Genomic DNA, 16,644 nt, shown 5'->3' with positions numbered 1-16,644 from the left:
AGACTTTGCCCGGCATCTCGTGTTCAGGGACCAGCAGTAGCTGGCTTCCCATCCAAGCTGCTGCTTCACTAGGAAACAAGGCCGAAAACAAGGGGGTGGGAAGGGGAGGGGACAGAAACTGCCAAGGTGCATGCTATTTGCAGACACAAGAGAAGTAGGAGGGAGAATACTCCAGTCGGGCTCTCGTGCAAAGGAGGGTAATGATACCTGCCTCACGTGGTTAAGGGCAGGATCCCACGAGATGGCCTGTGGAAAAGTGCCTGCACTTTGTCCCTTCCCTCTTCTCTGGAGACCCTTCTTCTTCATCTACTAAGTCAAGCTAGAGACAGGTTTCCTCTCTGTGAGATGTAAGCCCCAGGATGCACAACGATAGAAAGAAGAAATCCAGCGGGGAGCCACAGTGGGCATAGGGGGACCCTCAGACCTGTGGAGGCTAGTCACCAGAACCCCAGTCTATGGATGAGAGCCGGTATGGGAACCGCAGCTGGCCACAGCTGTCCCCAGGGTGTCCTCATGGTGCTGCACTCACCTCCACCTTGCACCCCAAGTTCAGGCATATAGTGAGATAAGACACATAGCATGGTCTCCAGCGGTCAAGGGTGCAGCTGCCAGAGACGGGAAGCCTAAGTCAGAGCTTACAGGTGGATGTGTGTGCGGGCTGCTCATGCTTTCTGACCTCTCAGTGTTGCCCTTTTTGCAAATCAAGAATCCGGCACATACGAGGTTCACATATCCTGGGTAATTTTGGTTGCAAATAATCAGAACCTCATCTCAGCAAGAAAAGGAATTCATTCCTACCAGAACCCTAACAAGTGTGGAATAATCAAACCAGGACAGGGGCATAGATGTGCCTAGAAGAGACCCAGATGCCACCTGACTCTCCATTATTCCTTTGGCTGATGATCTCTGCCAATATCATTGCACCTGTTTGTCTCTGGCTTTCTGGAAACATAACTGGCAATAGCTTTCCCCGTGGGAGGGAGTCTGACCTCAACTTTCTTGATCCGGAGTTAAAAATCCCCAGGAGAGGGGTGCCTGGGTGGCTCAGTCGTTAAGCGTCTGCCTTTGGCTCAGGGCATGATCCCGGCGTTCTGGGATCGAGCCCCGCATCAGGCTCCTCCACTTGGAACCTGCTTCTTCCTCTCCCAGTCCCCCTGCTTGTGTTCCCTCTCTCACTGGCTGTCTCTCTCTCTGTGTCAAATAAATAAATAAATACTCTTTAAAAATAAATAAATAAATAAATAAATAAATAAATAAATAAATAAAATAAAAATCCCCAGGACAGAAGTTCATTGGTTCAGCTGGAGTCAGGGCCCATCCCTGGGTCAGTGGGCTGTGGTCAGGGGGTGGGGTCATGCCAGAATCAGGATGCTGTCTGGGGGCTTGCTTTGGGGTGCTGAGAGCTGGACAGCCACGACTCATATCTAGTGTGTAATCCTAAACTTCACACTTTTAGTCTCAGTGGCCACCCCAGGGTGTTGATGCTGTGTCACCTTTCAGCGGGGTGCAAGCCACACACTTAGATGGCTGGAGGTAGGATGGGGGTGAGGGTTTCCGGAGGGCGAAGGGGGTGTGGTGCTCTCTTACAAACAGGCTACCTCCTCCCCAGAGACCACATCAACTCACTGCTGTCCTCACCCGTCCACCCCCTCCTATGTCACGAGAGGCCTCTCTGAGGGTTATTCCTGCAGCATGAGCAGGGCAGCCGGGTGGGTGCTCCCATCTCAGACATTTTAGCTGAGTGTCTTTACCATCCTTCCTTTTCTCCCCTACCATTAGGCCCTCTCTTGGGTAGTAGACACTGATTCTGGCTCTACAGGTGCAGGGGAGGTTTTCTGGAATGATTCTAGGGTCTCTCATGATGCAAGGAGGCTGTGGAAGGGCAGGAAGCAAGGCAGCTAGAGAGCTCCACAGCGGGAGCTCATGCACTTGGACGCCATGGCACTACCCATAACCCAACTCAGCATCTATGTCTCTCGACCCCCAGACCCCTCAGGCCCGCAGTTCCCAGTGCCGGGACAACTGGCTGGGCCACAGTCTGGTTCAGTTATGTGCCCTAAATCAACCAGTGAGAGATGTTCATTTTTTAACATCTCCCCCAACAAAGTTATCTCAGTAACGATCATGAAATATGGATAATAATAATAATGACAGTGCGAGAAAAGAAGTGCAGTGGAATAGTTTACTATTGAACTTTGTATATACAGTCATACCAATAAAAAGTAAATGAAAAAGTAAGGTACAAAACAAAATAACTATTGCAGTATAATGAGGGGAAAAAAGTCACGAAATAACTCTTTTTTACATTAATGTATTTTTTGGGAAAAAAGGAAAATAAATTTATACTTGCTTATTGGTCTGTCACAGTAATGAATAATAGCATTTCAGTTTTTTGCTTTTAAGTTGTAACTTTTGCAAACTTATAAGTAATTCGGTCAAAATTAATCTTTGCATATTCATGTTCCATAGGTGATATAATAAGATTTATCCATCTGTCTTTGCTCATGGTTGACTGAATAATACTTTTTATTAATTTTAATTTAAAGGATTTTCTTCCCTGTGAAGTAACATGTAAGTAAATAGGAAATTTTTTAAACATAAGGATAAATTTAGCAGAGATTCACAAAAATCCCATTTCACAATAAATTCTCGGAATTGCAATACCACTCACATCTCTGTGTCTTCGTTATTGATAGTAGGAGCTGTCGAATGTTGACACATTTGAAAATTTCCTAGTGAAACAGAAAAGTCATTATACATTTTAATTATGTTTAGTTAAAACTTCCAAAGCTTCCATTCTATAAAAACCAAAGTTAATGTCTGATCAATAACCAACATTGACGTTATTCGACCCATCACTTTAGAGCAAATGTCCAGTTCTTGGTGATAACGGTCCAGGTGTCGCACACTGCCATTTGATTCCTTTGGTCCGCTTAAATCAGCATCTTCTGTCATTTCTCCTGGCTTTCACCAAATGACGGAATGAAAGTAATTTGAACTCTGTTTCTCCATTTTTGTAAACCCCACCCCATTGTGGCTTATTTTGAATCTACCATTGGGATGCAGGAATATGTAAGACCACAAGAGGTTAGGCTTACGAAGTGAGCTTGAAGGACTTGAAATCATTAGGAATTTACTCGAATGCGTGTGTCTGAGTCCATGTGTGTTGGGACGTGGTTGTAAAACTGGGAGTTCTCCAAGTTGACTCCCATGTAGAATGCAAGTTATAAAGGATAAGAAGTGAAGCAGTGCTAATCTGAAGCTTACATACATCTTATTAAAACTCGATGGTAAGCAATTGTTTAGGACTGAGACTCACAGAAGATTTTTTCAGGAAGGAGTACTTTATCACTGACATTGCTTCGCATTGCCGACACATGATGATAATAAAAAGCAGATTGACTTCTATTTGGTTTTATTATTGTTTTTAAATTCTCCACAGGCTTACTTATTGCCTGAACCCAAGGCAGACTCTTCCCCTTGCCCCGCGGCTGGTACCCCACTGCATCCAGTTATTGTGGTGGTGGTCGTGGCGGGGGGTGGGAAGAAGCCCAAGTAATAAAGCAGACAAAGACTTCACAGGCCCACCCCAAGTTTCATGGGCTGTACTCAGAGCAGGGGCACTGCTGTGGCTCAAGCAGCTGCTCCACGTGGTGTCTATTATGGTCTCCTTCTTGGTTGCTTAGCATAAACACACACACACACACACACACACCCCATACACTCCATCCCATGTGTCCAAGATGCTCCAGCCCAGCATGACTGATGTGCCCACAAACAATCACAAAGGCAATGGGCTCTAATTCCAAGTCATATCAACTACTGCATCCAAGGTGGTAACATGGAGCCCTTGTCCTCTGAATCTAGATAGCCGAGTGATCTCCGTTCCTCCTGTAGTTACACTGAGATGCCATCTGATATCCATCAGGCTTTGGGTGACTTAGCAAACAAAACCACTAATAACACACCCTATCCTCAAAGTCAATGCTAACACAATTTCTTCCATCTTAATGATATTCCTTAGCCAGTCCCTATGTATGACTGCTCTCTTCTCTATGACAATCCTGCACAACCCCTGCCAGGCTGTGTTGAGTTCAGATGCTGGCCACAGAGTGGGCATTATTGAGCAGTGGAGCCCAGCGAGGTGGATGGCTAGTTTCCTCTGGTTGGTGGGGGTGCAAAGAGGAATGTTTTCAGAGGGGCTTGAGGGCTTAGGGTCCCCGCTTCCTCCAGCTCCTTCCATAGATCATAATTTCCCTTGGCAAGACTCCACTCTTTGTTCATAGAAGCATTGTCCACAATAGCCAAAGCGTGGAAGGAACCGAGATGCCCTTCAACAGATGACTGGATTAAGAAGTTGTGGTCCATATATACAATGGAATATTACTCAGCCATCAGAAAGAATGAATTCTCAACATTTGCTGCAACATGGACGGCACTGGAGGAGATAATGCTGAGTGAAATAAGTCAAGCAGAGAAAGACAACTATCATATGATTTCTCTCATCTATGGAACATAAGAACTAGGAAGATCAGTAGGGGAAGAAAGGGATAAAGAAAGGGGGGTTAATCAGAAGGGGGAATGAAGCATGAGAGACTATGGACTATGAGAAACAAACTGAGGGCCTCAGAAGGGAGGGGGGTGGGGGAATCGGATAGACTGGTGATGGGTAGTAAGGAGGGCACGTCTTGCATGGTGCACTGGGTGTTATACACAACTAATGAATCATCGAACTTTACATCGGAAACTGATGATGTACTGTATGGTGACTAACATAATATAATAAAAAAAACATTAAAATAAAACAAAAGACTCCACTCTTTCCTGACCATGCTGTATACACATATGAAACCTAGTGAGTTTGTAAACACAAGGGCAGGTCTACTCAATAGCCTAAAATATCGAGTTCTGGACTTGTTGTTTTAGTGATCTCAGGCCAGTAGATGGTGGGATCATATTAGGCCCTTAACTTTGAATGTATGCCTATGGGGAAGACTTCTCAGATGGAGTTAGTGGTTCTCTTACTTGGGTTATCCCAATGCACTCAGAGGCAACCACCTGACTCGATGGGCTCAGCCTTTCTCGTCTCTTTTAAACTGCTCTATGGTGGCAACTACTGGGTCCCCTCAAACCCCAGCACCGGTGAAGTCCCAGGTGACCACAAGAATCATATTGATTGTCACTTCTTACCAAGGTTGCTCATTTCCCATCTTTGAATAAAAAGTATTATTACTTTCACTCCCACCCCAACACAATGACTTGTTACATTTTCCTTCAAAGTCTGGAATTTGCAACATACTCTCTAGAACCAATTTATGAACTATTTAATCTTATTGTTTGAAAACCTCAGATACCGCCTCTAGTGGATTTTAACAAAACTAAAGGGAGGAAGACATCTATTGGAAGAATACTGGGGCATCCATAGAGGGCATATTGAATAACAGCTCCGCTGTGGTGGTAGGGGTTGGGGAACGAGGGCATGCTGAAGGCCTTGGCAGCAGGCATCTGTGGCCCTTCTCTGAAACTCTGTTACTCCTGAGCGGCAGCAAGTTGAAGCTCAGCGTGTCTTGGGGAGAATCTGAAACTGGCCGAGCTCAGAACTGGTGTCTGACTATGTCAGGGGCAGAACTGTGTGGGCCAGACAAGGCCTGTGGAGGGTGGAGACTAGGCAACATGCTGTTATCAGGGGCTGTACCCAGAGAAGGGCAGTTCTTGTGAGATAGGCAGCCTCCACTTGGGTTTTAGAGTTGGGGGGAGTGTATCTTCCGCTTCCTTCATTAACCCTTGTCCTGCCATGGCTCCCACTCTCTGTACACACTGGGGCCCATTCAACGGTGTTGACTGACTGATGAAAAGATGCCATTAGCTAAAAACAAGAGGCTGTAGAAGAGGTTCAAGACCAACCCACCTCTGGCTAGGAAGATCGTGGTGGTTTGGTAAGAGAGAGAAGAAACTGAGGAGATGATTCTAAAATCCGGACAAGAGAATTCAGAAGAAAAGCGTGATTCTGTGTGACTCTGAGCCTTTTGTTGGCATACTTAGCTTCCAAAGAGCCCTTCCCTCTCAGAATGTCAGCTCCTACCATCTATATTGCTCGTTTGACTCCGAGCACGGATACTCTGCCTTGCTCTGTATGTTTCTGCATGTAAGCTCCATGTCCCAAACCACACAGCAAGACCCCCAAGGACAGAATGCTTGTCCTACAGGTTTTTTGCATCTCCAGTATCAAGCCTGTTGCCCCCTCACCCACTAAATATGCAGTGACAGTATTTTCATGATGACAATCGCCATAAGCATGACTGGGACAAAGAATATAACAAATTTTCCTAAGTATGTCTTTTGCTGTTAAAAAAAAAAATTAAATTAATAGTATGGCAAGGACTATGCCTGAAATTGATATTCCATTTCGGACAAGATTTAAGTAATTATATAAGCAGAGTTTGGTTCATTTTTCACTCACCATTAATAGTCATAATCAATGCTTAATTTGTTGCTGGTTTTCTCTCAAGCTCAAGCAGATTACATATTTCTAACTTTTTTTTTTTTAGCGGGAGAGAGAGTGGGGGAGGGGCATAGGGAGAGAGAGAATCTCAAGCAGGCTCCATGCCTAGCGTGGAATCCGATGCCGAGTTTGTTCTCATGACCCTGAGATCACGATGAGCCGAAATCAAGAACTGGACCCTTACAGACTGAGCCACCCAGGCGCCCTTACATATTTCTAATTCTACATGAGACAGTGTCTATAAGAAATCCAACAGGCCATCTTACATATAGTAGGCACTCAATAAATATTAACCAAAATACACTGGTGATAAAAATCATTCACCTTGAATCATTTTTAGACCAAACCTTCCAGTTAAGGCCCTTTGGCATTTTTTGACATCTTGATTCTCAAACCCCTTACGGGGAGCTTGTATTTATCCTGGGGGGTCTCAGAGGGCTGAGCTTGGGGAACCCAGTAATCAGCTCTCCCTGGAGAGGTGTTCTTTCTGATCCCTCTCTTCACCTCTTGCTCTCACCCTTCGGAGAATCAGTCGGATCTACGTTATCTCTCAGAGCTTCTCTGTGGGAAAATGTGTTGAGATTACTTAGCCTTGGCTTTCTTTCTTTTCTTTTTCTAAACAAGAAACACTTAAAACTGTATGTTTAGGATTTATCTGGCAAAGGGCTTTCTTTTTTGGCCTCTTCCTTGCTATCAGATAAAAGCAACCCTGGAAGAGGAAAATCACGTTGCAGGCAGTCAAAACAGTCTCACGGTTGTGTTGCTAACCCAGCTCTAAGTTTCTTTTCCCCCAGACTGTTCCTTGAAGCTTGCTCTGCTTAGAATAGCACTGGCAGATTGCGAGTAGGTCACAGCATGCACTGGGACAGAGGCAGCCCATTTTCAAGAGGACGACTCAAGAAGCTTAGGCTCCAGAGTGGGTGTCTCGGCTCGATGTCACACTACGACTTTCTAGCTGTGTCCCTTCTCTGCCCCAGCTTTCTGTCTGTAAATGGAGGCAAAAATCGTTTATATCTTACAGGGTTGTTAAGAATGAGAAGACCACCTGGTGCATAAGACGTACTGAATAAATATTAGTTCTCATTGTTTTTACTGGGCGCCTAATTTGGGGGCAATTATCATTTGCCAGCCTGTGTGTGTGTGTGTGTGTGTGTGTGTGTGTGTGTGTGTGTGAAGAAGGTTTGGTTAACACAGTCTGATTTCAGAAAATATTTTAGTATGGAAACTGAGGTTTCAAGAGAAGACATTGACACACCAACTTTGCAGAATCCAAGAAGACGGAGTGGGAAGTTGTCCCAAGCAAGAAGATACTGCAGGGGAGGAGAAAGAGGGAAGCAGCCAGTCCCCCTGACTCCTGCCCCCTGAGGAGGCTGCCTGGGTTCTCAGAGCTTTTGCCAAAGTGGGTTTGCACCCTTTCTAAAGCTTCCTCTGGACCACATGGCTAGGGAAGCAGTTGTGGGTTCCTTCCAGCCATCCAAAAGTGTTCTGCTATTTAGGTCAGTTTGCTCAGTTTCCCAGAGGTCTGTGGATTGCTTTAAATGACAATTCCTGGACATTTTAAGCGCTTTGCTGAGTCACCGCTTAAGAACTTTCTTGCAAAGAAGTCTGAGACTCTGCTGACTGATGCAACAGGCCACAGCTCTATAGCACTAGCGATAGGCTCAAACTAATGGCAGCTGGTTTCAAGGCTGTTCTGTGTTTAGTGTCTGGGAGAGAACCCAGGTACTCCTGACAAGGGAAGCCGCCCACTGCCCATCCTATGCAGAGCTCTCTCCATGTGCTTTTCTCCCGGGGGGCACAGGCTCTCATGACCTCCTGCTGGAGGACGCCCCAGTCCTGCTCAGCTTCTCCTGAGACTTCCAGAACAACAACCTCCACTCTCCCTGTCCACTTCTCCATCCTGATGTCCCTGGAAACAGTCCAAACATGAGTATTCAAACAAAAGAATGTGAGGGGCTGGTGTGGATCACTTCTTGGGCTATCCGCCCCCTGGAGAAGCACAGGGATCCACAGAAGTCACACTTAGCAACCTCGCACTAAGCCACAGCTCCTTCATAAGGTTAGCCCTCCTCATTTGGGAATTTTCAAGGCCCAAGGGTATAATTCCACTAGTTTGGCAAATCGATGATGTAGAAAGAGAGCTCTTTATCCACTTTTAACCACAGTAAACTATTTCAGTAGCAAGCTTCCATACAACAACAATTAATGAGCAAATTACAAATAGGGTTATCTAGTTAGAAACAGTGGGAAATTCAAAATGAACTCCATTTAAGCATTCATTGGTCAAAAATCTAGTGAGAGCTTGCTATAGGGGAAACTGTGGGGCAAATGGGAATGCTAAGGTCATTTGGAAAGGACAGACGTTGATTTTGCTGCACGTCATGTTGGGTGTTTTCCCGATCTTTGCATGTAATCTTTACAACAACTTTGTGAGATAGGTGTGGCAAAGACGAGTGCTTGCCAACCTCTTTTAGGAACAGACCCTTCCCCACCCAGAATCTTAGCAGGGTTTGTGACTTCCTAGTTGTTCCTGCATAGGACAGTGGAAGAACCAGACGCTCAGGGTTGGCAAACATTTCCCAGCTTCCCTTGCAGGTGGGTATGGCTGACACTCTGTGCTAGTCAATAGGATTTGAATGAAAGTGGTGTGTGTAACTTTGGGGTGACGTCCATACTAGGGGAGCTGTTTCCTCTCTACTCTGCCTTCCTGGGAACTGGAAATAGATGTAGTTGTGGGGCTAGCAAATAAGCTTTAGTTCATCTGGGAAATGTTAAAGCAGTGAGACCAAACGAACCTGAGCCCCTGGCTGGCCTCAGAGAACAGTCTCCTACCTCAACCACCTGCCCACCTATGGGTCATTACATGAGAGGACAGTAAACTTCTATCTTATTTAGTCTTTCTATTTGGACGTCTCTCTGCTACCTAAACTCAGTTTTTACAGTTTTAATAGAGTGGATAAGAAATCTATGCTAAGGATGAAAAAAAATGAAGAAGTTAAGCACATTTTCTAGAATCATCAAGGTACTATATGGTCCTATACACCCAGACTTGGACTCCAGTCTGATGCAATCTGCTTCTTCATGCCATCTTCCCTAAAATCAGCAGAGAGTAGATTGTGTAGAGAGTAGCATCTGTGAAGTCCCTTGGGCTTCTCAAGAAAAGGAGTTGTACTGTAGGGATTTTTAGGGGTTCATCTGACAAAAAGCTTGTCTTACCACTTACTGAATACAGCTATATTCACCCTGATATGCACTTTCCATGTGATGTTGCATCGGAGACACAGATGTTCCTCCCCAAATATGCACAGTCTGAGACCACATGCCTTGAACTGACAGTAAGCTCCACATGAGAGAGCAGAAGACTGGTGCATGCAGAGGAGGGAGATGGGGTGTCTGGCCGCATAGGGTCAGGCACAGCTTCAAGGAAGAGGTGGCCCTGGGCACGGGTCTTGCAGAATAGGCAGTATTTGGGGAAAGGACATAGCAAGTAGGGAGCACAGCAGGAGCAAAGGACAAGAAGCAGGACAGCAGCAGCAGCATGGGCGGAATAGAAGCTCCATGGGGTGTGGGAACCACAGGCCGGCTGGCTCAGCTCAGGGAGGGCTTTGCGGAGCAGAATTCAGACTTCACTAGAGAAGTGGAATCATCATGCTGTACGCACAAAACTCACCTAACGCTATGTGTCAGCAATATTCAAATTTTAAACATTGCTAAAAGAAAACAAAAAGCCCAAACATCCAGGGTTGAATTCAGGGATGCCTTCAGGATTCTGAATACAATGGTGGAAAAATCAGAGACTCAGACGTTGACTATTTACTGAGCCACTGTGGGGCCCCCAGGCACTGGCTCCAGATGAGTGTATCAGTAACCTGGACACTGCGTGGAGGAGGACAGACAGGAAACCGGGAGGCCGCCTGAGGAGGCTAAGTAGGGAAGCAGCAGCAGGAGCGAAGGGGTGGGACGGATGGAAGCCGCGTGGGGAAGGCAGGGCAGACGGTGCTTGGCAGCCGGCTGGGTGTGGGAGGTGAGGGACAGAGGGGAACCTAAGATAACTCGGAGGTTTGTTTTCGTCTAGAAGCTTGAAGGGAAGAAAATTTCTTAAAGATAGTCTGACCTTTTTCTTCTTAATGAATACAGTGAATATGAAGTTCTACAGAGAACTAAAAAGACCTCCCTTTTCTGAGCAATATCCCTTCACCATGAGATAGGCGCAAGAGGCCTGGTGGCGGCGTCCTACCTTTCTCTGGGGATCAGTGCCATGGTGGGAGTTAGGATTATGGATCTCTGCGTCCACACTGCTGAAGGCCAGGATGCATGCCTCAGCTGGCATGTTTCGTGGCTGAAGCCAGTGTTACCGAAGCCCTGGGCTGTGACTCCAGTTTACTGTGGTTTGTTTTTGGGTTTTGTTTTGTTTTTTTTTTTTAGATTTTATTTATTTATTTGACAGAGAGAGAGAGAGTACAAGCAGAGGGTGAAGAAGGCAGAGGGAGAGGGAGAAGCAGGCTCCCCGCTGAGCAAGGAGCCCAACACGGGGCTCGATCCCAGAACCCTGGGATCATGACCCAAGCCGAAGGGAGATGCTAAGTGACTGAGCCACCCAGGCACCCCTGTTTTTTAACTGTCAGATAGCTTTGTAATCTGTAAACTCACCCAAAGTTTGCAAATACCTTGGGTATCTCAGGAATCAGGGAGCAGGCTGTCTATACAGCCATAGCAATGACGGGCTCCATGCACACTCACTCAGCAGGCTTCTCAGAGTCGGGGCCACCAGAAGCGAGCCATCCTCCTCTGTCTGGCTTCCTCTTCCTTTGCCTTTCCTTCTGGTATCTTCAGTCACCTTGTGTCACAGGGCACCTAGGAGGAATTGGGAAGTGTTCAACTCTGACGGGAAAACAAATCTGAGTTAAAGACAATGGTTAACCAATCATGTTCAAACACAAGCTCGTGAATGAAGAGTTTCAAGCTCAAAGAGCCAACTAGTCTACCTTCCCAGGAGATCTAATCAGTTTCTCATTCTGGTGACTCTTCTCACTTCATCCTTTGCTGCCACAAACCAAGCAGGTGCACCATTTGAGAGCTAATTTATCACTAAAAGATTTGAATTGGGAAGCTGGAAAAAAACACTTGGTATCTATGTATTTTTTAAAAAATCTGTCCATGGAAAAGGAGCCGAATGTCAGTTTCTGATGGGGGACCGGACTCTTGGAGATTCCATAAAACGAAGCCCACACACTTCATTTCTTGTTTTTTAACCGATTCTGTAGTGCCATTGTTGTCCTGTTCAGGTTCAGGGAGCTAGGTCAGTGGTAGGACCACTGCCTCATGAGGCAACATTCCTCACCCTGTACCTCCCAGGCCACCCTCCTGTGCTCTGATCTTGTCCGATCGGCACCTGGCCCACCAAGCACCCTGGAGCCTTCTCCACTTGGTGTGTGTCCCCTGCCTCCATTGTTCAATGTCTTGACTCCTGCATCTAAACTACAGTCAGATTGGAGCTGGCTCCTTATCCTTAGTGAGGACTCCCACCTGGCAGCTCCCTTTTGGGTGAGGTGGTGGGGGGCAGTGGTAAAAAGCAACTGGCTTCTTTTCTTGGGCCTCACTATTCACCTAAAGTCATGATTTGACCTCAGCTATGTAATAGGCTCTGCCCCTGGGGGCACAAAGGAGAATTCAGAAGTGACTCCCCTTCAAAGACTGTGAACAGTCTATGGTCGGGTGGGCGGGTGGGGGACAGACAGACAGAAACAGTTGATTATAACCCAAGGTGGAGGGGTGGTGCTAGAAATAGGCCCAGGAATGATGGAGGCAGGGATGAGGGCCACTGACCCTCCACAGCAAATGGAAAGAGCCCCCCCAGTCTTCTTCCAGCTCACACCCAGTCTTCATCTCCTCCATAGAATTCAACACTAGTGATGAACTCCCTTCCATTTTCTATTTATTTTTAATTCTAATCACAATATTCAAGTAATGAAATATTTCACACATGCTTCAAAATACTAAGAATAATATTGGTGGTTTTGTGTGACACTTAAGAGACAGTTAAAGAATGGCCCAGGGTCAGCACCAGGACTGCCTCCTATCCCGTGTGATGTCGGGCTGGCTGCCTCCTGGGACATAGGACAGTCATACCCCCTGCTGAGGCTGCTGGGAAAATGAAATGCATTAGCATTCCTACTGTCCTAGACCAGAGCCTGGCATGTGGTCAATATACATGAGTGTCAACTTTCATGGCCTGTAAAGGGCATAACAGTGTAGTGGGTTTTTTCAGATTTTTTTTGTTCTTTGTTTTGAGAGAGAGAGCACGCGCAAGTGGGGGTGGAGGGGAGGGGCAGAGGGAGAGGGAGAGAGAGTCTTAAGGAGGCTCCACGCTCAGTGCAGAGCCCGATGTAGGGCTCCATCGCATTACCCCAAGATCATGACTGGAGCCAAAATCAAGGGTCAGACGCTCAACTGAACTGAGCCACTCAGGCACCCCAAACAGCGTAGATTTTGTAGTCAAGCTGCCTGCATGCAAATCACATCCAGTTCTACTGCCTGGTGACGGTATCATCTTGAGCAAGCTGCTTATTAACCTTTCTGCGCTTCAATTCCCTTATCTGTAACAATATGGGTTATATTGGAATGACCTCATAGGATTGTTAAAGACTGAGTCAATGCCTATAATGTTCCGACAACAGTTCTAACACATAGCACGCAGCAAACAAATATTAGCTATTATTACTAAATAGAAACGTTGTGCCCTGACTCAGTGTTAGCAGGTGCTAACATTTGCCATATTTGCCTCGAATCTTTTTTTTAATTAAATAAAACGTTACAACTGAGGTAGAAGTTTCCACCTTCCCTCCTCTTCCCCTTCTGCCCATCTCCAGAGCTATCCACTCATTTGACCACGGCGTGTCTCCTTCCTGTCCATGTAGTATTTCTTTTACACTGTGTGTGTGTGTGTGTGTGTGTGTGTGTGTGTGTATCCATAAACAATGTATAGATTTTTTTACGTTTTAAGCTATTTATAGGTAGAATCGTATTGTACATATTCATCTATAACTTGGCTTCTCTCCTCACACCTCCCCCCACACCCTGTGCTCCCTCCAACCAACTTTGTTTCTTTTTGTTTGAGATTTTATTTACTTATTTGAGTGAGAAAGAGAGTGAGCATGAGAGGGAGGAGGGTCAGAGGGAGAAGCAGACTCACTGCTGAGCAGGGAGCCAGAGAGGGCACTCGATACCAGGACCCTGGGATCATGACCTGAGCCAAAGGTAGGCATTTAACCAACTGAGCCACCCAAGCACCTCCAACTTTATTTCTGAGATCTGTGTTCCAGTTATTCATTTTCATTGTGGTATTATACAACATCAGATACATAAACCCATGTTCATTAGTCTACTCTCAAAGGATGGACAGTGAGGTTGTTTCTAGTTTCTGCTATAGCAAACATGCTGCATTGGCCATCTTCATATGCACACCCTCTTTGCAGTGCTCTGATACTGGCCTTCCGTGGTTTTCTGACTCTTCTCTGCCTGGTTTAGTCTGTAAAGCAACAGACAAGTGTCTTTGGTCTTAATATGCTGAGGATTGTGCCAGGTAACTTAGATGCATTGTCTTAGCTAATCCTCACAGTGGTGTCTGCAAAGTAGGCAGCAGGATGGAATGATTACAAACAAGGAGTCTGGTGCCAAATACCTGGATTCAAATGCCAGAGCAAGAGAAAATCACTTAACATCCTCGTGCCTCAGTTTCCTTCTGTACAAAGAGAAGTGACCATTGCCCACCTTGTAGGTTCTGGGGAGGACTGAGTTATGTAAAACACTCAGAACAGTGCCTGGCACATAATGAAGGCTGTGCAGGTATTACAATTGGGCAGTTTTCACAGGAGGGGAAACGGAGACTCGGAGACGCTTAGTAACGTTTCCCAAGTCACCCAGCTGAATTGCACGCAACCTTGCTGAGGCATGGATTGGAAGTTAGGCATATCTGGTATCACAAGCTTTGAAGCCCAAACACTTTCCATTACGTCACCTCCTCCTTATAGGGAGCTTAGGATTCATGCAATAACTGTCTCCTCGGTACAACTGACTCAGTCAGGGAGACCTGGAGCCAAGAGCCAAATCACTGTATACCATCACACCTTCTTAAGCTCCAGAGTATATCTTCAGTAGTATCAGGAATTTGTCACTGGACAAGGTACTGTCCTCCTAACTAGCTTTTCTCCTTGCTCTCCTGGCAACCAGAGTGATCTGTTAAAATGTAAATCAGCACAAGAGAGCAAAGGCAATACAATGGAGCAAAGGTAGTCTCTGCAACAAATGGATGTTCACATGCAAAAAGTGAATCTAGACACAGGTCTTAGACCCCTCACAAAAATTAACTCAAAATGGATCACAGACCTAAATGTAAAATACAAAATTAAAAAACTCCCAGAAGATAAGCCAGGAGGAAGCCTAGCAGAGCCCGGGTATGATCTTTTTAGATACATTACAAAGGACCTCACCCGTGAGAGAAATAATTGATACACTAGCGTAAAATTAAAGACTTCTGTTCCATGGGAGATAATGTCCAAAGAATTAGAAGACATGCCACAGACTCAGAGAAAACATTTGCAAAGGATACATCTGATAAAAAACTGCTCTTCAAAATATACAAAAAACTCTTCAAACTCAACCACAAGAAAATAACCCAACTAAAAGTGGGCCAAAGACCTTAACAGACACTCACCAAAGACAAGCAGATGGCAAATAAGCGCATGAAAATATGTTCCATATCAAATGTCTTGAGGGAAATGCAAATTAAAGCAATAATGAGATACTACTACATATTAGAATGGCCAAAATCCAGAACACAGACAATACCAAATGCTGACAAGGGTGTGGAGCAACCTGAATGCTGGTTGCTGTGGGAATTCAGTCATGGCTGGTAGGAACGCAAACTGGTATAGCTGCTTCAGAAGACAGTTTGGTGGTTTCTTACAAAACTAAACACACCCTCACCATGTGAACTAGCAATAGCACTCTGGCTTTCACCCAAAGGAGTTGAAAACTTCTATCCAGACAAAAACCTGCACACGCATGTTTATAGCAACTTTACTCATGTTTGCCCAAACCTGGAAGCAATAATGATGTCCTTCAGTAGGTGAATGGATAAATAAACTGGGTCGCATCCAGACAACAAAATACTTAGCTCTAAAAAGAAATGATTTATCAATCCATGGAAGGATGTGGAGAAATCTTAAGTGCATATTATTAAGTGAAAGAAGCCAATCTGAAAAGTCTGCTTACTGTCTGATTCCAACTGTATGACATTCTGGAAAAGGCAAAGCTATAGAGACAATAGAAAGATCAGTGGTGGGAGGCAGCGTGATGAACAGGCAGAGCACAGAGGAATTGAAGGCAGTGAAAATGCTCTGTATAACCCTATATTGATGACTATATGTCATTATACATTTGTTCAAACCCATAGCATGTACAATAGCAAGAGTGAACCCTAAAGTAAACCATGGACTTCCGGTGATTGTCAATGTCAATGCCATTTCCACCTTGGGAATGACTGTGCCCTCTGAGGAGTGATGATAATGTGGGAGGCTGTGCATGTGTGGAGCTGGGGGAATATGGGAAATCTTGATATCTTCCTCTAAATTTTGTTGTCAATCTAAAACTGCTCCCAAAAAAAAGTCTTTGTAAAAATGTAAATCAGCTCCTGTCACTCTTCTGCTCAAAACCTTCCACTCATTTCCCATCACACTTAGAATGAAACCCAACTTCCAGATTATGATGTGCTGGACTCTCAGGACATGCTGCCTGGCTTCCTGTCCACTTTAAGTCTTCCCCTGGCTCTTGTCAAACTGGCCTCCTCGTGTCCTTGAACTTGGCACCTCATCCCACTTCAAGGCTGTTGCATCTACTGTTCGTTCTGTTTTCCCTGGATCCTTCCATGTCATTCCCTCATTTTACCCAGGAGGCCTTTGCTCTGATGTCATATTCTGCAAGAGGCCTTTCTTGAACCCCCAAAGAGCTGTCTCACCCTTTACCACCCTTTCCTTACCAACCAGTCAGAGCCAATGATGCCCAATAGCTCAAGGGCAACTCTTGTTGTGGCTGGATCTTTGGGAGGTCCTGGGGGCCTGGAGTAGGACGTGGTGGGGCGAAAC

The sequence above is a fragment of the Ursus arctos genome, unplaced genomic scaffold (assembly GCF_023065955.2).
Source record: "Ursus arctos isolate Adak ecotype North America unplaced genomic scaffold, UrsArc2.0 scaffold_12, whole genome shotgun sequence".
NCBI lineage: Eukaryota > Metazoa > Chordata > Mammalia > Carnivora > Ursidae > Ursus > Ursus arctos.
The sequence above is the reverse complement of the archived record's forward strand: the minus strand, read 5'-3'. Positions refer to the sequence as shown.